At 44.1% G+C, this 15,522-nt stretch overlaps 1 protein-coding gene and 1 long non-coding RNA gene across 6 annotated transcripts in view; one reads left to right on the top strand and one right to left on the bottom strand.

Moving 5' to 3' along the window:
• Positions 1-15,522, top strand: part of KIRREL3 (kirre like nephrin family adhesion molecule 3) — a 546,897-nt gene that overhangs the window by 317,669 nt on the left and 213,706 nt on the right. The gene's annotated exons all lie outside the window — the stretch shown is intronic.
• On the bottom strand, positions 6,563-7,401 carry LOC309841340. The gene is made up of 2 exons (XR_014299075.1): positions 7,072-7,401; positions 6,563-6,714 (listed from the first exon to the last, which is right to left on the bottom strand). It is a non-coding gene; the product is annotated as an uncharacterized lncRNA (long non-coding RNA).

The raw sequence follows: 15,522 nt of genomic DNA, 5'->3' as shown, positions 1-15,522 counted from the left end.
TTTTGGAAACATATTAAGGAGAAATTATGAATTCCTTGACTTTAGATTCTTCCCTTTTCCCCTTGGGTCCCAAGAATTAACATAAATTCCTTGGTCAGGAGAAGCTATCAAAATACTATCCATCTGGATCTAATTTCCAGAGCTGCTGGGCTACAGAGTGACCAGAGTTAAAGGTCTGTTCATAAATTTCCCTCCTGGTGCTGCCTGCCTGAGCCCAAACTCAACCCGCAATCCACCTGCCCTGACCAGATAACAGATGGGACTGGCTCTGATTCTGCACACGCAGCACAACTCCCTCACTGACCAACTTCTCTCTCTGCCCTTCCAAGCCAAATATGGCCTTGTTACCTTGAACTTCATTTGTCTGGGTCATCTCCTTCCCTGCATGTCTTTGCAGGTATGGCTGTCCACGTTAGCTGAATACAGCCAAATGCCCATTGTCTAGATCTGTTCCTCCATTGGCTATCTGAGCTCTCCACTGCATTCTTCCTTCCTGGCTCTAGCTAGGGGGGTGGGGGGGATAGTATTTCTGTTTGTAATTCTGTCCCCAGAGAGTGACAAGGGCAAGAAGAAGAGGAAAATCAATCCTCTTTATTATATATACAACTTTCTATAGTTTAAGGGAAGATTACTAAAAATAGGCTAAAAAAGTTGTTGAGATTCAAGAAAAGGTTAACACAAAACAATTAGGACACAAGATAGGGAGTCAGTTAGTTAGTTAACTAGTTAGTCAGGTGCTTGATTAATTTGGTTAGGTGACAAGTAAGGGAGGAACTCATTACTATAGATATATGAAAAGAAATACTCTACCAGCTATCTAGCTAAATAGCAAATTCCCTAAGTATTCTTAGGGTTGTTTTTATTATCTTTGTATCCTCTATCTCTGTGCCTAGAACCCAGGATGAACCAAGGATATTTTATATATATATATATATATATATATATATATATATATATATATATATGTTATACCACACCACCATTACGATATCATGCACAATAGTTTCATTGCCTTAAAAAAAAATTTCCTGTGATTCATCTGTTCAACCCCCTCCCCTATCTAAGCCCCTGGTACCATTTGTCTGTTTCCTTTCTCTATAGTTTTGCTTTTTCCAGTGCCAAATGAATGAAATCATACTGCATATAGATTTTTCAGATTGGCTTCTTCCACTTAGTGATACATATCTAAGATTCTTCCATATTGTGGCCTGATAACGCATCTCTTTATATTGCCAAAGAGCATTCCATTGTATGGATTTACCCAAGTTTGTTTATCTACTCATCTACAGGGGGACATCTTGGTTGTTTCCAGTTTTAGATTGTTATGAATGAACTTGCTATAAGCATTCACACGTTGTCGTGTGCAGATAAGTTTTCAAATCAGTTGAGTAAATACCCAGAGGTGCAATTCTTTGATCCTATGGTAAAAGTATATGTAGCTTTGTAAGAAACTCCCAGACTGTCTTCCAAAGTGGCTGTGCCATTTTGTATTTCCGCCAGCAATGAATGGGAGTTCTTGTTGCTCCACATCTTTGCATTGTCTTGTCAGCTTTTTCAATTGTAGCCATTCCAATAAGTGTGTAGAGTATCTCATTGTATTTTTAATTTGCATTTCCATAATAACAGATGATACCGCGTATCTTTGCATATGCTTACTTGCCATCTGTATGTATTCTGTAGTGAAGTCTGTTCAGATCTTTTGCCCATTTTTTTTTAATTGGGCTGTTTGTTTTCTTACTGATAAGTTTTAAGAGGTTTTTGTATATTTTAGATACAAGTTCTTTATCTGATATGTGATTTGTCAATATGTTCTCCCAGTCAGTGACATGTCTTTTCAGTTTCTTAAGGGCATCTTTAGCAAAACAAAGGTTTTTAAGTTTAATAAAATCTAAATCACCTTTTTTTGTTTGTTAGCATCTAAACACTCATCACCAAACCCAAGGGCATGTAAATTTCCTGCTCTATTTTCTTTCAAAAGTTGTACAGTCCATACTTTACAGTTAGGTCTGTGTCCCATTTTGAGTTAATTTTTATGTAGGATGCAAGACTTATGTGTAGGTTCTTTTTTTGTATAAAATTGCTCTGGAACTATTTATTGAAAAGCCTGTCCTTTCTTCTTTGAATTATCTTTGTGCCTTTGTGAAGAAATCAGTTGAACATATTTGTGTGGGTCTATTTCTGGTCTATTTTGTCTATTCTTTCCGCCCATCTATTTGTCTATTCTTTTACCAACACCATGCTGTCCTGATTAGTGTAGCTTTATAGTAAGTCTAGAAATTGAGTAGTGTGAGTCTTCCAAGTTTGTTCTTCCTTTTTAGTATTGTGGAGACTATTCTTAGTCCTTTGCCTTTCTATACAAATTTTATATTCCATTTGTCTCTATCTATAAAACAGCTTACTGGGATATTTATTGGAATTGTTTTGAATTTATAGATTAAGTTGGGAAGAATTGGCATCTTAATGACACTGACTCTTTCAATCCACAAACATGTAATGTCTATTATTTAGATCTTCTTTGATTTCTCTCATCAGTTTTATAGTCTTCCAGTTAAAGATCCTATACCTATTTTGTTAGGTTTATACCTAATTTTGTCTGTCTGGTGTTTTTTCTCTCTTCCTTTCTCCCTTCCTTCCTTCCCTTCTTCCTTACTTCCTTTCTATCTTTCTTCCTTCCTTCCTTTCTTTCTTTTCTATTATGAATTGTTGTTGTTTTTCTTTCAAATTCTTATTGTTTGTTCCTGGTATATAGGAAAGAAGTTGACTCGTCTTTTGTTTTCACCAAAGGTACAAATTTTTATTTCCTTCCATTAAACCGTTGATTACATTCCATAAAAGTTAAACTGTAGTCTTCAAGAGCCGGCCAAAGTAGGCAGAATGCCATGGTTCTGACCTCCTATTGAAAGCAGTTAACTTTCGTGTGCTTACCTTACATTCTGCAAACTTGCTGTTCTTGCTTATTAATTCCAGGGTATTTTTTATATATTATTCAGGGTTTTAAACAAAGACAATTGCATCCTCTGTAAATAAAGACAATTCATTTCTTCCTTCCTGAGCTGTATACTTTTTCGTTTACTTGTCTTATTACACTAGCGAAACTTCCAGTGCCATGTTGAGTAGAAGTGGTGAGTAGGCAGAAGCATTCAGTATTTCACTATTAAGTATAATATGAGCTCCAAGTTTTTCTTACACTCCCTTTGTTAAAATTATGATAGTATCTCCTATCCCTAGTTTTTTTTTATAGCTTTTATTATGAGTGTACATTGAATTTGGTCAAATAAAACAAATGTTTTATTTTTAGAAGATCACTGTAGCTGCTGAAGACATGAAATTTTAGGAAGCAAGAAAAGAAGCAGAGAGATTGGTTGGGAAGACCAATACAAGGTCTTCCCACACAAGAGTTGATGGTGGCTTGAATTGCAATGTTGACAATGGAGGGAAGTAAACAGATTCTAGATGTATTCTGGATCAAGAGCCAATAGGACTTGCTGGCATGTTGAATGTGGTGGGAGAAGGAAAAGGAAGAATCAAGATGCTTGAGCAGTTGAATGGATGGTATTGCAACGTACCAAGATGCCAAAGACTTGAGGGGGAGAAGTTAAAAGTCTTTTTGGACATGTTACAGTTTTCAATAAATATTAGACCTCCCAAGAAGGATTCCAAATGGCAGTTGAATGTATAAATCTGGAGCTCAGAGGATAGGTGTCTGCTAAATTTACAATTTTAAAAATCATTTCTATATCAGGAATATGAAACCCTAGGATTTCATGCAATTACCTTGGGAGGAAAAACATTAAATGGAGAAGAAGGGAAAACCGGCAGCTGAGTTTTCCTGGAGTCCCCCAAAGTTTGCTGCTGGTTGTGTAATCTGAGTCACAGGAGGGCTTGAATGACTCAACCACAGACTTAGCAAGTATTCAGTGTTTGCTCCTGAGACCTATAGTCATATGCTTAGGAAGAAGGTGGAGTTAACAATCTCACCATCCACAATTAACAGAGGAGTCCTTAAATACACATAGCTAGTACAAGAATTAACAAAAGACACAGAAAGATGGGGGAATATGCTAGTGGGTTAAAAAAAGATGGGGTTCAACAGAGGAGGTGGTCCAAGATCTGAAAGCTAAAGGGGAGGCAAGGCCCTGAGAAGGTGAAAGACCTCATAAGTGTTTGAAAGGACCTAGGGGACACCTTATCTCAGGACCAGGACACTAGATCTAGAGGGTCCTTTTACTTTCATCTGCATAATGGGTCTATCAACTTCCCATAGTCAAAAAAGGAAAAGCCTGGGGTGCCTGGGTGGCTCGGTTGGTTATGCACCTGCCATCAGCTCAAGTCATGATCTCAGAGCCCTGGGATCGAGCCCCCACATTAGGCTCTTTGCTCTGCAGGGAGTTTGCTTCTCCCTCTCTCTGCTCACGCAATCGCGCTCGCTCGCTCTCTCTCTCATCTCTCTCAAATAAATTTTTAAAAAATCTTTTTAAAAAGGGGGGGACAATTATCATATGGTTTCACTTATTTGTGGAGCATAACAAATAACATGGAGGACATGGGGAGTTAGAGAGGAAAAGGGAGTTGGGGGAAATTGGAAGGGGAGGTGAACCATGAGAGACTATGGACTCTAAAAAACAATCTGAGGGGTTTGAATTAGCGGGTGGGTGGGAGGTTGGGGTACCAGGTGGTGAGTATTATAGAGGGCACGGATTGCATAGAGCACTGGGTGTGGTGAAAAAATAATGAATACTGTTATGCCGAAAATAAATAAAAAATAAATTTTAAAAAAAGGGGTGGGGGGAATCCTGCCAAAACAAGTAAGGGAAAGATCCACGTGGCCATATAGGAGAAGATAAAGAACAAAGAGCCTGTATATTGGGGTGATGAAACATTTCTAGTTAGCTCCCTACCAGAAAACTTTTTGCAGGAGTAGAGATGGAAAGTCCTAACAGGGGAATAAAATCTCAAGACATCCCTGGCAACCGCTCCCCACACAACCCTTCTTCATCTAGAACCTTCTTGGTCTCTGTGGACGCAACCTCAACCACGGGCAAGAAGGAAAGGGGGAAACTTTCCTTAACTCTACAATAACCCATGCCCACAGGAATAGATTTTTAGCGGCACTCTCAGGGCTAGGGGTTTAAAATGGAGCTGAAAGTTATTAACAACCCCGGTGAGTCACCTGGGGGAATTAAATTTTAAAAAATGAATGGCCTGCCAACGGCTCTTTATAGATTTGAGTCTGCAAATGGCACATTGCTCTCTGACTCTCCACCATAATGAAAAGCAAAAAGGGGTCCTTCTTTCATCCTGGGGAGTCAGGAGGAAACTAATGAGGAAGAGCAGGAGGAAAGGCCTCCACACTACCAGTTGACATGGCTTTTTGCCCTCTGGAGAGGTTCTTCCAGCTTGGACAACCAGTCACACTATGCAGGGAGGGAAAAGCAGTCTGTGGAGAGGAGAGCTCTCTTTCCCAAGAGTTCTGGAATCCACCCTTCCTAAGGGTGCTGAAGTTGCTCGGAGAGAAGATTGCTGACATCCGGGATCACTACGGAGTGTGACCTGATAGTCCTAAAGAATAGAAGCTAGAGGGTTCCTCTCCAGGATGCAAGGGTCCCAGGATTTTAACTGCTTTGTCTCAAGATCAGGAAACACCAACATCCTCTGACCAGCAGGACTTTTGTGAGACATTCTCAGGGTCACTGCACCTGCCCAAAGTGAGGATGTTTCCCTAAATATCCTCATCCTGGGGGCACGGGGGTGGCTCTGTCAGTTAAGCAGCTGCCTTCAGCACAGGTTGCGATCCCAGGGTCCTGAGGTCGAGCCCCACATTGGGCTCCCTGCTCAGCGGGGAGCCTGCTTCTCCCTTTCTCTCTCTCCTTCTGTGTGCTCGCTCACTCTTTCTCTCTGTGTCAAATAAATAAAATCTTAAAAGTATAAATATACTCAGGCTGGGTTGTTCTCTGAAATTAATGCCCCCCCCCACACACACATGAACACGCATGCTCTTCTCAGAAATGTCAGCTGCGAATATGCTAAACAAGGCTCCCGGGAGGGGTCTTGGGATCCAGGGAGGACGTCCCTCTTGAGCAGAGGGACGTCTGCTGATCCCGCTTGAGCAGAGATTCTGTTTGAGAACAGGAGCGTGCTTGCAGGGTCTGTCCCAGCAAAGGAGAAGTCATTATAGCCGTGGTCCCTCTGGGGAAAGCAGGTTCTCATGAAGCCACCCTTCCCTATTCTCCCCTAATCTTCCCGCCACCTCGCTTCAGGCATTGAAAATTCATCCTTTAAAAACCTGCTGCTTTCCGGGCAATTCCCATCTGCAAAACTCCGTTAAACACATAAGCTACAACTATGTGCAAACAATGGAGCTCTCTCTACAGCCACATTATTGCTCTCCCAGCAGCCAATTCTAGGCAGGCAGTTTGGATCCGAAATGTTTGTCAGGCAACTTAATATCCAGCCCTGTGCATACAGTACTTCTGAAAGATATTTGCAACTCGAAATTGTTTGTCTAGAATTCAAGGGAATAGAAATGGACTTTGCTGTGATTGAATTCATTGGCGGCACATTCTCTGATTTTTTTTTTTTTTTAATTTCCTCTAACTCTCGACTTTTGAAAAGTTATTTCCCTAAGCTGTTCCATCATGGAGTGACTGGAGCCTTTTTCTTCTTTTTGTTGTTGTTGTGGTGGTGGTGGTTGTTTTAATCCAAAGCGGTATCTTTCTATGAAATAAATTGGACCAAAAGATGCAGAGCTGACAAATCAAAGTGCCTTGTTCAACAGGCTTCTCACTGACAGCAACAGCATTTCCTAGGATTGATGTCAGGGATCAGAGTCCTGTAGGACTGGGGTGGGACCCTGAGCCTGAGGCTGTCGGTCAGGACCTTTCCCTCCCCAGGAATCTTTCAACAGATGTTTTCACACACCGCAGACCCAAAATGTACATGCCCACACCAGCACGGCCCATGAGCAACACATAACCTCAGTGACTGGCTTCTTTCTTTCTTTATTTTTTTAAATCCATCTGATGAGAAACCTCACAGTCAATACAAATAAAAATGGGAAAAGGAAAAACTCACCAGAGAGAAGAGAGCCACATTCAGCCCTAAGTGTTCATATCTCGCAGCAAGAAAATAAGCCAAGTCGGTAAAGAGACTGGATAACCAGGCAGCACAAATCACTGATATTGCTTTCCTTGTTTCCTTGTGCCATAGAAGTGAGAAAAATGTTTCTTCATTGTTTCTAAGTGAAGGAAATGGGTTATTGTCCAATAAGCCATGCTGTAACTTTCTGCTCGTTAGATTTGTCCCATCTTGGTAAACCCCTGGAAGGCTCAGCAGCCCCCAGAGCGCTAACAACCGCCGGCCCACTATTTCTCAGCAGCTGGTTATGTGGTGGGTGGATTGCACGCTCACTTCCCTTCCCCCCCTGCCCCTATCTCTAGAGCACGTCCTTGCTCACTCTCACCCCTGCAGGAAGCTGAGCTGGTGCCCCCACCGGAGGTGAGATCAAAGGCTGTTAGCGGGATGGGGAGGAGGAAGACAGGGAGCTAACCTTGACTGATTTGCCAGGAAGCCTGGGATCCCAGGAATCTGCGTTCTTCCTGGTTCACCAGACTCCTGCGGCACTTCCTGTTTTCTCACGTCTGTGAAACTGACAAGCCAAACCACAGTTGGTTCAGAACCACGGGTGCAAACCAGAATCTCCTAAGTAGTTCTTTGAAAACAAAAACGTCCAGATCATACCTCCAAGGATTCGAAGTAATAACAGCCATAAAGACAATAGGAGCTTGTACTTACAGAGCCTATGTAGAAACTATTCTAAATTCATATAAATTGCCTCATGTAATCTTCATAACAGCCCTGGATGGTAGGTTCTGTTTTATAAACGAAGAAATAGATGCATACAGAATTTTAAGAACTCTTCCCAGGGTCACATGGTTAGTGCTAGAGGTGGGTCCCAAACCCATGTATGTTTCCAGACTCTGCGTTCCCTTTCACTAGGGCTTGATCACTAAAATATCTCCTGAAAGGCATGCCTGGCTGAGAGTTACCAAACTAAAATATTTTAAATATTCTCAGAGTCTCAAGAAACACGTGTGGCACAAACAGGTTGCGTCCTCCCACAAATGCCATTTGCAGACTGCATTAGCTGTGTTGGCGCTTTCTTGTTAATGCACTTTAGTCGGTTTGTCAGTAACAGCGATGATGCCCGCCTCAGACGGAGACAGGGAAGTGTATAAGAATTCAAGAGAATTTGACGAGCAGCTACCAGGGGCATCTTAAACCCTGCCACTTAACATGGAGGATACCGGCTGAATAGAACACGATCTCTTCTCGTGGGGTGCAGGGAATGGAGACACACCCCCAAAGAGTCATAAGGTCACCAATGACACATTGAAGGTTACAGAAACCTAGAGTAAGGTCACAGTTGATTCTTCCTGGAGGGCACAGGGTGACAGATTTCCCACTGGCCCCCAAAGGACGAGCTCCAGGATTTGTGGGTGAAGCCAGGAGGGCATTACTGTCTAAGAACAGAGTGTTCATGTACTAGGAAGCAGTTTTCGTGTGGCTGCAGCTAAGGGTGAAAAAGGATGCCATGCTGTTCAACAAAGTGTCACTGAACTAACCTTTGAGGGATCTGGAACAGGTGCATCTGTTTCCAAGATAACCCACAACTCAGGGAGCGCCAGTGGGCACCTCCGAGCGATGAGCAGCATTGGGGGTGTCGAAAGGGTACAGCAGAACTATCAGACATGGGGATACTCTGGATAGCTCTGATACAGAAATGACCCCAAGAGGGTGAGAGGCCTGAGCTCCTTGAACCTTTCGGCATCCCCAGCCCCAGCAGAAGACCTGCTGATTTCCCTAACTCTGGGATGTCTGCCACCGAGTCTCATTTACAGCAGGCGGGGGCACTTGGTGCAGCTCATCTCAAGGCTGAAAAGTGACGTCCATTCCATGAGCCCTCACTGTGCTTGACTCCATACCTCTGCAAGCCTCCTCTTTCATTCATTTCCTGACTATCCCACCGGACAAGGTTGGGTTCTGTGGGGTCCTCTCTGGGCTTTGCCTGCTGTGTATATTAAGTGCTGGGGACAAGGATAATAACAATGGGTAAACCAGAAGTGGCCTCAGTAGAAGTGTACAACCTAACCTTTCCCTGATCCTCAGAGTGGTAATAGAGGGGGGAAGGTGCATTACGGATATTCCCACTCAACTTGCTCTAAACAGCTCCAGTATTAATGGAAATTTTAATGAAAAACTAAGCCTTGATTAGGTTGCCATGCAGAATTCCCACATAGGCAGAGTCTGGTTAATTTCCCCTGTGCCGGGGGCAGAGGCTCAAATGCACACACAGACTCACGCACGTACGTACACACACAAATCTCTCAGCAAATTCCCTCCGATCTCCAGGCCAGTGACACTCGTGTTTTCTTCTGCCAGCCTGCTCCAGAGTTTTATATGGGGGCCATGGGGACACTCCCATGTTTATAATCAGAGAGGCTCAGAGGTCAGAAATTGCCAGAGAGCGCCAAAGGGAGGGTTCAAGTCCTCTCTGCCTCCTCTAGCTGCTCAGACTGGATCTGCAGCTGGTTACAGGGAGCAGTATATTAAGAAGTGGAAATGCAAGAGGCTAGGGGCTGTGCCTCTCCCGTGCTGCGCAGCCTGGGGCTCCCCACTCCCTTGGGAACCCGCTAATTGTACAACTTCCAAAAAAGAACACAGAGGCATCCATTCCCATAAGAGTTTTTAATTATGACAAGCAACTCCGTCTATCCTTGTGTAGTGGAAACCAGCACCTCCCTGGGGAGAACCAGGAGTTGTAGGAGAGAAGCAGTCAGTGGTTTTGTCTTGTGAGAGCCAGTGGAGATCGGGAAACCTCCTCCACAGCAGGTCCCTCCTCCGGGTCCCCATCCATTGCACGGGTAGACGCACTGGTACTCTTCCTGCCCCTCCTTCCTAGGCCAACCCTGCTCATTCAAGCCTCTCTGCAGAGGAGAGGTCGGCGAAAGGAGAGCAGATCCCTGGCTCCTGTTCTGAGGAGAAATAAATGAGCAAGAAGAGAGATGAAACAAAGAAAGAAGGAAGAAAGAACCAGAAAAAGTCAGCTGCTCCACTCTGGATGGCTAAAGCCCCTCCCGCCGAGAACCCACGGGAAGCGGAGAGGACACCGGGGTCTCCATCTTCCTGCCCTTACAGGGCTTCCCGTTCCGTCACATGGTCTGTTTTGCTTTAATTTCTAACATCATCCTTCTCCAGGGGCCTGCCCCATTTCCTGGGTTCCCGAATGGTCAAGAAGTCACTTTCAGCCGGTAGGGTACTGGGCTCTCGGTCAGAGCTGTGCGTTGTTTTGTCATTTGAGTCCCAGATGCTACTGTCCACCAGTTGCCTGACTCCTCTGTGATGGGCACAGGAACACTTCAGTCGCTACGAGGCGGTAACACTTTCCAGGGGGTGAAGTGAGCACAGCTTTCACCTTTCAGACCCTGGCTGCCAGAAACTCTTCAGGGAAAGTCAACCTTCTTTCTCTCCTCTCAATAGGCTTTTGGCTCTCTTTCTGTGTTTCTCTCTTTCCCTCTTCCCTTCCCATCTGCCCTTCTGCCCACCCACTGCCGTTTATTTCCCGGCATCCCGTAAAGATGAAGAGTGTGAGTTCAAAGGCTGGGTTTGATGCTCAGCTTTGTGAAGTGAGCCAGGCCCTCCCGGTTCACCGGTATCACAGTAGAGCCTCTAGCTCAGACTTTCTCATCCTGCTGGCCCGTAGAATCTTCTAGGTATTTTTTAAAAATTATCCTCATTGGGGGTCCCCCTCAGACCAATTAAATCAGAATCTTCGGAGGTAGAGCCTGGGCATCTGCATTTTTGTGCTCCCCCAGGGGATCCTGTGTCCTGTGTACCCAATGGAGAAAACCACAATGTCTAGGCTGTTGACAGACAGCCGTCCTCAGAACCCTCTACAGTAATCTTCCCAGCTCACAACCTCTGGTTCTGATGGGGGCGGGGTGGGGGGGGAGCAGTATAGGGGCTGACCTGGAAAAAATAGTCAGCAGAGCCTCGGGCTACCAGGAGACCTACTGAAAAGACCCTTTGGGTCCAGAGTAACCCCAGACATGAGCTTTCTGACCCTCCTGAGTAATGTGTCACCTCCTTCAATTACATGTCAGTCCAGGTGATTCATTCCCAGTTATTATTTGGGACGGAACATAGAACTGTAAAAGTTGTAGGGGTTTTCTCTCATTCTTCTTGCAAAAAGCAGCTCGTGAGCCTGTCTGACAATAGTATCTGTTCTCTTTGTGATAAACAGCATACAACCAAACAATACTTATCAGAAACCCACAGGAGGCATGACCCACTGCTAGTTGCTATTTATTCTAAGAGACAGCGTCTATGCCATTTGGGAGTTTATGTCATAAGAAAAATGACACCATCCAAAACACAGTTACCCAGAAGGCAGTTACAACTTTGCGCTGTCTTTTGTCTTTTTTCTTTTTTCTTAGTGTGTTTTGGTTTTGAGATCTAGTTGGGGTATTTCACGAAGGCATTAAATGACGGAAGAGCATGTCTATGGCCCGTAAACATTGGTGGTTTCTTTAGAGTCTGGGTTTCTATAGCGGCTAAATCCTTCCACGCCTTTTGTCTGGTCTCCCATGATCTCCCCGCTGGCCTCTATCTCATCCTTGCTATGCAAAAGTCAAAACAAAAGCAGAGTCGTTTGCCAAGCTCTCATCCCCTGTAGCTTCCTGGATGGTGTTAATACCTAGTCCAGGGAAAACCATATTGCATCTTCTGTTGGTTCTTGGAATGGCTTCATCCTTTACTAACCAAGCCTCATCTTTGTTAGAGTCAGTGCACGTTCTAGCTGTGGGACAGTTTTATGGTTTCCTGCCTTCGTAATCCATATAACACGCTGAGCAAGATTGCTTTCTCTGGCCGGGTCGTCCTTAAAAGTTTGCTCCTCCTCCCGTGGGCATCCACCTGACGTTTCCAACCATTTATTTGGCATTCTCGGGGAACTCTTCTCATCCAGGCAATGGGTTCCCCTCTTGGAAACAGTCCAAGACACACAGTCAGTTCTCAATTAGCCATGCTAATGGAGATGAGCAGTGGTGCAGATAATCCAAAATAGCAGATTATCTGGAAATCACTTTTATTGGCTTTGGAATAAAGGTAGTGATGCAGTACGCGGAAGTGTGTGTGTATGAGTGTGTGTTCCAGCCGTATCACATTTTCTGTGGATTGTCTGTTTTATAGGCACCAGAGTTTGCATTCTGTGAGGTAACATCATTGGAAAGTGGGAGTAAATATCCCAACTGTTTCAAGAGTGACGGAGGAAAGCCAACATAGAGTTAAAAATGGGCCCTGCAGTATTTACAGAGGCAATGAAGATAGCCGCAAACCTCTGTTTCAGCAGTTTTGGGGGCACTGCAAGGCTTGTCCCATCCCACCAGGGATCCCACTTGGCCTGCGTGCTCCCTGGGAGGTGGCTCGTGCCCACAATCTGCCCCAGGGACACAGCTGTCAGGAGAACCTCCAAGCCACAATCTCTCTAGAGGCTGCAGAGTTGCCCCTCTGCTTTTTGGCCACACTCAACTTGTATTGCTGCCCCCTTAACACACGAAGAAGGGGTGAGATGTGGAAGCTGTCAGGTGTTCCTGCAGAGCAGGCATCTCACAACCTCCAGACTTTCTTGGAAGTTGATTGCAAGCTCTTGAGGGCAGCCTTGAAAGAAAACACTTGGTGGAAAGTGGTTCTCAAACTTTGAGCATAAGATTCACCAAAGGAGCTTGTTTTAGTTGTGAACACCTGGGCCCTAATCACAGACATTCTAGTTCAAATGTTCGGGGTAGGTCCTCTGGTTTGCATTGTTTGTCAGGTATGCCAGCTTTGGGGAGCTATCCTTTGAGAACCTTTGTTTAGAGAACCATTCTGACTGCTTCGGATCTGATGTTGGGCAGTGGCTTAAGTGGAGATGAACACTGGCCTTTTCAGGGCCGTTTCCTCCCCAAACTACTCTGTCTGGGCTCAAGCCTAATTTATGATGAACCAGTAGGGGCTGTAGATGGACATGGACTGGGGGGTAGATTTCTTCATCAGGTGGGCTTAGCAGAGTGTGCAGACACTTGGGCCAGGGTACATTCTTCCCCGCCTGACCTTGCCCAGAAATGCATGACCCACCCGTTTCTTAGATGATGCAAAATAATAATAATAGCTACTGTTTATTGAGCACTTACTAGGTGGCCAGCATTATTGTAAGTGTTCCACATGGATTTTCTGATAGAATTCTCGTAAATCCTATGAGGTGTTATTCTCATTTTGGGAGGCCCTGTGGAGAAGCTATCTCAGCCTGTGTAGAGCCAATTTTAAAACAAGAAGAAAAAAATAAATAAACAAACCCAGCATGTTTGAGGTTCTTGAAGAAAAGACAGCATGTAAACCAACTAATTATTATTAACATTCATGACTATATCCTTGCAGGCAAAAGGGGGGAAAATGTATGATTTTCTGTAGTTTTCAAAGAGATGGTTCAGACTAGAGAAATTAGTTAACTAATTGACCAGTTGAAATGGTTTTCTGTGATCCTCTCGATTTTGGCCTACTCTCCCTGTGAAATATAAGAGTAGGTCAATCCAACAGCTGTGACCAATGGCCTAAAATGAGGTTGTCACTCCAGACAATTTCCCATGTCCCAAAATCAGAGTAGACAGAATAATAGTAAGTCCAGTTGTTTATGTGATCATTAATTTTTAAAAATAAGCAGTAGGATTTGTGGCCACCTAAAGGAGCCTACTCCTGGTAGATGAACCAAATGTTGTCAGGCTTCAGGCAGAATCAGGCAGGGTCTAGTGAAAGAGAAGCAAGTGAAATAGGGCCTAGAGGCAATAAGAAGAGAAAGCTGTTGACAGGGAAGCCCTAAAGACAAAGAAAAGATCTTAACGAGATGCAAATCCCATTCAGGAAAACTCTCCAAGTCAGTAATTAAAGCACATCAGAAATGTAGGTCTGGCAAGGTATAAGAGATCAATAGGTTAAATACTTTATGTTGTTTAATCAGATACTTAGCACAGATCAAATATTACCTTATTGAGGTTATTAGGCTAAATGAGGGCACTGTGGTGGTGAGCATTCATTACCGAGATGCCAATGGATCATGAAAATAGCAAGGTACAATCCTGAGTCACTTCCAGCCCCAAGATGAGGAATAAGGAGACCAGAAAGCTTGCAGAGGACAAAGCTGGTATCTGTGTTTTTCTTTGGGAGTAGCTTAGGAAATTGGAATTATGAGCTTCCCCCAGAGAATTAAAGTGCCAAGTCCTGAAATGTATAAAAATAATGATTTCCTTGAAGCTGGGTATACCTACTGGTATGCAAAAGTGAAGTAGGGAGCCACATTATTCAGAACCATGGAAAGTTCCCTCATTCTTGTAAGACCATGCCCTCTTTTTCTGTGTATTTCCATAACAGAGGTGGCTGAGTGGAAGGGATTAAGGCTGCAAATCTTAAAAAAAATACTTCCTTGAGAAGGGATCACATGGCAAAAGGAGTCTACGCGACTCCTCCTGGACTGGGAGAACTGAGACTGAGTCACAGGGACCGGTGACCCTTGGGCTTCAGCAGTGCCCATCTTCTCCACCAAACGAGTGGGTATCCAGAAGGGGATCTTTGTGGATTGATCATTAATTGTATTTTGCCAACTTTGCTGGCTTCGATCTGGTCAAACTGTTTCCTTGTCTTTTCCAGTAGATAAAAGTAAAGCCAGATTGTAATTGCGCTGAAAACTAAGAGGAAGCAAAAGGGGAAAATGGAATAAACTTACGAAAGTATCATCAAGACATCATCGACATGATAGAGATGTACAGCTCCACCTGACCCCACCTGCGGAAACCCCAGCCGACTCTCACTCCTCTCCAGAGCCCACTTAGACTCCTCTCTGGGGTGGAGACAGACTGTCTCTGTATTATTGTCCCCATTCTCTTATCTCACCTCATTCCCACCACATCTGCAGGCCCTGGGTTTCCATAGTTCTTGGCCCCACTCTGGGTGAGAATAGGAAAAAGGCTCTGCTCCTTCTCTTCTAAAAAAAAAAGCACATCTTTGGGCATCAATTCCACCAACAGTTACCTGGCAAACCTGTGTCCTGCCTCACCTGGAGGCTTCTGATCCATTTCTCTGTGTGTTGATACACTTGGTTCACTTTTAAAACAGGCTAACTAGCTGGGTGTTAGGCTGAGCTCTACTTTTTTGGGAAACAATCCACCAGCAGTTTTCTGACTAGGCCCCTCAGAGCTTTGGGGTTCCCAAAAGGTCCAAACTGCCTCTACAGACAATCACTGGGAAGGCTGAGCAGGCAGTGCCCAGGACCTAACCACTACCAGCCACCCACTGGTTTATATCTCACTTATGCCAATTTTAGATGTTGAGATTCTGTGTAAAATCTCATCGGAAAAATAATCTACTACTTGAGATAAAAAGGTTTGAAGTCATTATTCAAGCTTTTCTAGAGACTTCAATGATAATATCTTTTACTCT

This window comes from Mustela nivalis (genome assembly GCF_964662115.1).
Source record: "Mustela nivalis genome assembly, chromosome: 9".
NCBI classification, from domain to species: Eukaryota; Metazoa; Chordata; class Mammalia; order Carnivora; family Mustelidae; genus Mustela; species Mustela nivalis.
This window is presented reverse-complemented; position numbering and strand designations above follow the sequence as displayed.